The sequence below is a fragment of the Arachis ipaensis genome, chromosome B07, assembly GCF_000816755.2.
Source record: "Arachis ipaensis cultivar K30076 chromosome B07, Araip1.1, whole genome shotgun sequence".
Taxonomy (NCBI): Eukaryota; Viridiplantae; Streptophyta; class Magnoliopsida; order Fabales; family Fabaceae; genus Arachis; species Arachis ipaensis.
Genome location: NC_029791.2, coordinates 37,600,706 through 37,608,877, shown reverse-complemented (window position 1 = coordinate 37,608,877; position 8,172 = coordinate 37,600,706). Strand labels below are relative to the sequence as shown.

Genomic DNA, 8,172 nt, shown 5'->3' with positions numbered 1-8,172 from the left:
CATTGTTATAGTGTAGATAGCAGACTTTCCAATCAGTGTGTGATGGTGTACTTGTACTAGACCTTTTACTATATTCAGAAACACTCCTCAACTATAGTACTAATAAACATTTAATCATTACAAAGCAAATGTGGCTAAGGAATGCTCTTAGTACCTAGTTGTTTTGAAGAATGCAAGAGTTGAGTCTGAACAAGGTTTTTGAGCATGTGATAATTTGTCATATGAGGTGAGGCAAGAGTGTTGTCTAGCCTCTCCCTATACTCCACAATCTCTATTTTCTTCTCCATCTTCTTTGCATCTCCAAAGGAAAAAAAACACAAGAAAGTCCCTTTTATTCAAAAAGCCACAACCTTTCAATTTTGTTAATGTTGTTTATGAATATTCTCCAACATCACAGGAATCACTGTCGGTAACATATCAAATAACACATATAAAAATAGCATTTGTTGCACAAAATGGACGGGTGCAAAAAGGTTTCTTTCACCCCATTATCATAAATGGAGTTATTAGTACTCGAAAGTAACAATTGAAACTCTGGAACTAGACCTGCATAATAAATGAAACTGGCCAAAGGGTGAGTAGTTACATCCACACCAACTCACCCATGAAATTCAGCTAGCAGAATTTAATGAAACCACCACGTGAGTAAAACCAAACTCACCTAAATTTTATGATAAGCTCAATTCATATAGTCAAGTACTAATAATAGTATCCAGGTAGTAAATTTTGATCAAAATTTAATATTGCACTTACATGAAACTTTGCTCAGTTTGGCTTTGAATGACAGAAAAAGATTCGAATTTGCAGAAGCTAAATCAATTAAAGAATTATTGATTTGGTGATATGATAATTAGAAGAATATATAGAGGATATTTTCTTTATAGTGGGGGGCAACAAGCTAACAAAAACTGCACAAAATAGTAGAATCCCGTAACTCCCAACCAACTCTAACTATTATGAATACTGCTAAGCATTAGCTCCTTAATTACCCACTTTTAAGGGTTTAGCTAATGATGTATATTTACATGAGTTTGATTTTGAATAAACAATTAACCCTGTCTTTATTCTTTCTTCAGTAAAATATTATGACAAGAAACAATAATCAATAACAAAGATAATTCACAACACTGTCTATTTTTCAATAACAAATTTCTTATTGTATAAAATATAGTGTTCCAACATGGAAGTACTCATAAAACTAATAATAAAATCTATGAGCCAGCACTTTGTCATGAAAGTGTAGTGCTTTTTCAGCGTTACCACATAGACAGAGACCTTTGATTGTTGTCAATGTTACGGTATAAGGTTGAAAATCACTCTTGAAAATCTTTACAAAAGCAGAGACAGCAAGAGTGATCCAAACCATTCCGCAGGAACATTTGATTAAGATATTCAAAGTAAATAAGTTGGGAGCGATTACCCTGGATTGTAATTGCTGAAAAAGGGAAATGGCGGTGGGGCAATGGTTGGTCTTGGCAAGAGATCCCAAAATCTTGAGGAATTGAAGGATGGATGGAGGGCGACACATAAAGAGCATGCGAGTGAAGGAATCAATAGCTTCATCAAGTGATTGGGGCTGAGAGTGAGAGTGTAGGGATGAAGTTGAAGTGAAGCAAAAACCGAGAGCGGAGTGAGGAACAGAATTTAGGATTTGAAGAAGAGTGTACCTTAACATGATTTGTGAGAATGAGAACAATGACAACATTCTTGCAATCAAGAGAGGTATGGTAAAACGGAATGCGATGCGTTGAAGAGTAGTCCACCAGAGAGAGTGAGAAGAGTTTAGCAAAGGGTTAGGGAGGGCAAGGATTAGAGATACAGGGAAGGAGGGGAGGGATGTCTATTTTAGTCATTTTACCTAATAATTTAGTCTTGTCCATGTATATCCAAACATAATACTAGACATTACATTAGTGTCTTGTCCATCATATCCAAACACAATACACAAACAATAATTTTTAATGTTTTGTTTTGTTCTGTCTCTGTCTCAGTGTCATGTTCTGTTCTGTCTCTGAAAACAAACGCAGCCTTATGAACGCATACCCGGGATATAATCAAATCCTGATGTATAAGCCAAATCAAGAAAAGACTTCTTTTATTACTTCAAAAGCTAACTATTATTATGTAGTAATGCTTTTTGGATTAAATAATGCGGGGCGCACATACCAACCATTGATTAATAAGGTATTTTCATCTCATCTTGGAAAGCTAATGGAAGTATATGTGGACGATATGCTCGTCAAGACCAGAGATGACATTGCTCTTCTGAACGACTTGTCTGAAGTGTTCTCCATAATAAGGAAGTATGGAATGAGATTGAATCCCTCAAAATGCACCTTTTCAGTGGAGGCCGAGAAGTTTTTAGGCTTTATGCTCACTCAAAGAGGAATTGAGGCCAACTCAGACAAGTGCACAGCAATACTGGAGATGAAAAGCCTGACTTGTTACAAGGAGGTCAACAATTAAATGAAAGGTTGGCAGCATTGTCCAGGTTCCTAGTGGGATCAGGCCTGAATTATCTACCCTTATTCTCAATTCACAAAAAAGGAAATTAATTTGAATGGACACAGGAATATGAACGAGCTTTCCAGCCTATCCTTACCCGACCTATCCTAGGTGAGAAGCTTGTTCTCTACATAGCAGTATTAAGTTAGACTATAGTCCCAGCCTTGGTCTAAGAAAATTAGAACGGATAGCAACCTATCTACTTTGTGAGCAAAGCCCTACAAGGGACAGAACTAAACTATCAAAAAATAAAAAAGTTTGCATATGCCCTTATCGTCACCTCCAGAAGGCTCCAACCTTAATTTTAGGCTCACACCATAAAGGTCCGAACTTATCAACCCATGAAGCACATTCTACAGAAGACAGACATTGTAGAAAGGATGCTACAATGGGCTATGGAACTGTCTAAATTTGACTTAACATATGAAACTCGGACAACAATCAAATTTTAGTATCTGACTGACTTTGTGGCCGAATAGACTGAAGGCCAGGGAAATCTGTCAACCTGGAATCTGTATGTAGATGGATCGTCCAACAAAGTCGGAAATAGAGCAGGAGTTATCTTGGAAAATGAAGAAGGAACTTGGATAGAACTATCATTAAGGTTTGAGTTTCCTGCTTCTAATAATCAACCAGAATATGAAGTCTTGCTTACTAGCTTGAAATTGGCTAAAGAGGTTGGGACAGAAAGATTGATAGTATTTAATAGCTCTCAAGTGGTAACTTCTCAAGTTAATAGCACTTATCAAGTGAAAGATCCCAACATGAAGAGGTACCTAGAAAAAGTACAAGAATAATTAGCACAATTCTCAGAAAGAGAGGTCCAACATATAACTCGGGAATCCAATACCCGAGCAGATGTCCTCTCTATATTATCCAGCACCAAGCCAGAAGGCAACAACAGAAGAAAGAAGACAAGTTGGACACAATGACCATATCCAACCAAAGCTCTGGATAGATAACTCCTATAGTCGAATATCTCAAATTCGATATCATCCCTGAAGATGAAAAGGAAATAAGGAGGCTCATAAGGGAAGCAAAAAACTACACCTTGGTTCATAATGTCCTCTACAAAAGAGGGATATCTGTACCTCTATTGAAGTGCATCCCGACCTCCAAGACTAACAAGGTCTTAGAAGAAGTTCATAATGGCATATGTAAAAATCACTTAGGAGCAAGATCACTAGCCAAGAAAGTAATCTGAGCTGGCTTCTTTTGCCCAACATTGCAAAGGGAGGCAGCCACTTTGTTAAAAAATGTCCACCTTGTCAGAAGAGCTTATCAGCGTCATCTCACCTCCATTCAAAAATGGGGCTTTGACCTTCGCAGTCCATTTCCACAAGCTCTAGAACAAGTAAAGTATCTCATAGTAGGTATTGATTATTTTACTAAGTGGATTTTGGTGGAACCATTAGCAACCATTACAGCTCAACAAAGTTTGAAATTTTTTTATAAGAACATTGTCACAAGGTTTGGAGTCCCACACTCCATCACCACAGACAATGGAACTGAGTTCACTGACTCAACCATTAGGAACTTGGTGGCCAACCTTAAGATCAAGCACCAATTTACATCGGTAGAACACCCTCGGACCAGTGGACAAGCTGAAGCTGCAAACAAAGTAATATTGGCCGGGTTAAAACGTCGATTACAGGATGCAAATGGAGTATGAGAAGACAAACTTCCTCAGATCTTATGCGTATATCAGACAACTCCCCACTCAACAACAGGGGAATCACCTTTTTTACTTTCTTACGGCATAGAGGTCATGATTCCTGTAGAAATTGGTGAGGAATATCCAAGAGTTAGGTTCTACGATAAAATGATCAATGTCTGAGCACAAAAGAAAGAACTCGACCTCCTCTTAGAAGTTCAAGAACAAGCTCGGATAAAGGAAGAAGCATTGAAACAGAAGATGGCCCTAAGGTACAACCAGAAAGTCATTAAGAGAAGCTTCACCACGAACGACCTCATATTGATCCGAAATGACATCAAAGTTCAGAAGTCAGGCAAAGGAAAGCTGACTGCCAATAGGAAGGGACCCTATAAGGTTATCGAGGTCTTAGGTAAAGGTTACTATAAGGTGTCCGACTTAAATGGTAATGAACTCCCGAGGTCGTGGCACGCATGTCACTCAAAAAGGTATTATAGTTAGAAAAGCGCATATTGCTCCCTAGTGTACTCCTTTTCCCGGCTTCATGGTTTTTTTTCCCAAAAAGGGTTTTCTTGAAGGGGTTTTAACGAGGTATCATAGCAAGGGCTAAGGATCATAAGAAAAATCCTTAGTAGCAAACAAATTTATGTACACCCCTTTTTCTTATTAATAAATAATAGAGAATTTCTCTACTAGTTCTCCCATTTCAAATGCATTGATTTAAGCTAAAAAACTGTGAAAATCATTGCCCGGCCTATATGGTCGATAAGATGAAGCGACGAGATACAAATTAATGTAAGAAGTTATATAAGAAGTTTGTATATCGACCTCAAAATAAGTCAGACTAAAAACAAAATATAAAAGTAACTTGGCAAAAGTCCGATTACTTAAAGTCAGAGCTCAAAAAGGAAAAATTAATACATGTATATAAAAGGTCGAAAAAGGACCGATCTACTTCGCCAACGTCTTTTCTAACTTAGCAAAAAACAGCATCGAAAGTTGTCGAAATAATAAATTTTATGTTCAACTAAAATAGTTGTACTGACTAAAGAAATATGTTTCAAACAACATAATCATTTATGCCAAAAAACCACTATTAAAATAGTGGAAGAAGGTTTTTAACAGAATATAAAAGTTGTTCAAACTATAACTAGAGCAAAATAGAAATTGTTCAAAACTAACTATTACAAAGGTTAAATTGTTCATAAAAGACCCACAGGTCGGGCCATTCAAGCTAGAAAATCAAAAGCAATTACAAAGGGTGGAGCTGCTCTCTAGTGACAACATCTTCAGGTCAAGTAGAAGAGGTCAGAGCATATTCAAAAACTGGCACTATAGAGATCGGGAGAGTTGTAGAAGGAAGAGGCTCACCATCTAGCTGAGGGTCGAGAACTTGAGAAGTTTTCCCAAGTGCACCCTTGAAGTTTTTAGATCGGGTATAGGAGTATCCTTCTCATCCTTCAAGGTAGGTACAATCTTTCCATCTACCACTATATTGTTCGGGCTGATAAGAGAGAGGTCCACCTCAGGAGCAACAACCTAGAACCGAGCCTTCAAATTTTCAACCATCTTGTCCATACCTTCGACTACAATCTCCTCAAGCTCTACGTATCTATCTCGGGCTTTAGTAACTTCGTCTACCAAATCGAGTTTTTCCCCAAAGACCCTGGTGTAACTCTCCTTGGCTTTCTTCTTCAACCCCTTTGACATGGCCAAAGCGGCTTCTTCCTGTTTGACTTTAGCCCGAGCTTTGCCCAGATCAGAGAGCAGAGATTTCCTCTCTTCCTCCCATTCCTTCTTAGACTCCCTCAAGGATGCCACCTCAGCTTGCAAAGTAGCCAACGTGCTTTGAGTGGCACCAAGAAGAGTCTTCTCTAACCCCCTGGCTAACGTCACGCATATGTCGGCCGTCCGCACTCCACCTCGGGCAAGGAGATGAAGATAAATCTTAATAGCAATATCATCCATACTGATGAAGCTATGAAGAAGGATGTGCTTTTCACTCCAAGCAAGGGCATCAAAACCCTGCTCGTATATATTCTCTAATTTCGAAGACTTGTGTTTCTTGGGGTTGGGTTTTGTAGTGGAAGGAGGAGGTTGGACTTTGGGGTTTGCCGAGCTAGAAGGAGGAAGGGTTGGCTGAGGAGTCGGATTAGGGGTACTTTTCAGAGAGGTTGAGGCACCCGAATCCGAATTAGAAGGAGAGGCGAGGTCGGCGGTTTTACCACCCTCTTTCAATTGTAAGCTCTGAGCTACAACGTTCTTTCTGGTGGTCCGAAGTGTTTCCATAGCAGCTGATTTGGAACTATCTTTTCTGCATGATATAAAAGTCGAGCTATGTTAATCGTTGAAACCATTCTAATAAAATAATCATAAAATGGAAAAGAAGACTACTAGCTCGGACTGAAGCTGGCTTGGATTCTCTAATTACCTTTTAGTGTCCAAATAGGGAGCTCGTCCCCAAAACTTCTAGAATAACTTGACCACACTCCCCTCAAGCTCATATAAATCATCTAGGTTGTACTTAACAAGCACTGGACTCTCTTCCCAGTACAGATGGAACAGAGGCTCATCCCTTACATCTAAAAAGGAAGGTCGGATACCTTCTACAGCTTGGATCTTAAAGAAATAGTTTTTAAAGTCATGAAAGGACTCATCAAAGATGGCAAAAACTGTTCTACCCTGAATAGCTTGAAAATAAAGCCAACCTAGCTTTTTGGAGCTAAAAGGCTTGGTAAAGACGAAAAGATAAAAGAAGACCATAAGAGAAGATCGGACATCCAGCTCCCGACAAAGAAATTAGTATATTTTCAAGAAACCCCAAGAGTTGGAATGCAATTGTGTAGGGGCAACATTACAGAATTTAAGGACCACATATTCAAAATCAGAGAAAGGAAGAATAACTCCTAATTTTGTAAAAAAGCAGTCATACATATACTTGAAATAACGTTCCGACCTATCAAGTCGGGAAAAATAAACCCTCTCCTCAGGATCAGCGACTACAATTTCATATCTATGCTCATCCTCTCGATTTTCACACAACCTATAATGTCTACGAAAGGCCTCGGAATACTCTCTATCAATAATAGGGACATGAGTAAAAATAGATATATCTACCCAGGTAAGGTTTTAGAAGACATATTATGAATAACTGACCAAGACATACAAGCTATACCTACAATACAACAAACAAAGAAAACGTCACAAAAAGAAGTCGGAAAGTCGGGTCGTAATTAAAATATTACAGTTCTTATATTTTACTACAAAAAAATATCATCACAAATGGCACCATGTTCATGCAATAAAGTGGCACCATTTGGGGGCAACACAAGTATGAAAACTCCACATTTAGATTCACCAGCAGCAATAACAAATAAAAACCAGGGATAACGCGAAGTGTTCAAGGATAAATCCCATTTTCATCAAGGTTAAAACCCCATTTTCAAAAGCCACCAAATGCCGATCCAAGAAAGAAAGCAAGCCAATTTTTGAACCTATGAAGTTGGCAAGGAAGAACAAAAAAAACAGAACAAGAAAAAGGGCAAAAAACCAACCTGAAAAGAAGAATGCCAACGGAAAACAAGCACTTAAAACAGCAAAAACAACGTAAGATCCGAAGCCTCTAGTGAACGAATGAGAACACACAAATGAAAATTCAAAATAAAGAAATCTTGAAAGAAGAACAAAGGTTGCAAAGTTAATGGAGTGAGAGCAAGATGAAACAACACGAAGAAAGTGAAAAAGGGAAGAAAGAAGAAGGATGAAGTGTATATATTTATAAGACACTATAGATAAAAGTGCGCTCATTAATGGCATGCATGGTTACCAAAGTAACTGAAGAGGGAACATGTGATAAACCACTGTTTTATGGTTTATATTGTGTTTAATTGTGCGATTTTATCAAATCTTTACCCACTTATTCATATGATTAGCATGCATTTATAATTCCTTCCTAAAAATACTTCATGGTTGAAAACTTGCTTCCTAGAGACTTTTTATTTTGTATTTTAATT

At 38.0% G+C, this 8,172-nt stretch overlaps 1 long non-coding RNA gene across 1 annotated transcript; it reads right to left on the bottom strand.

Annotated features, from left to right (window-relative positions):
• On the bottom strand, positions 684–1,601 carry LOC110264566. Its single transcript, XR_002350739.1, has 2 exons — positions 1,421–1,601; positions 684–810 (listed from the first exon to the last, which is right to left on the bottom strand). It is a non-coding gene; the product is annotated as an uncharacterized LOC110264566 (long non-coding RNA).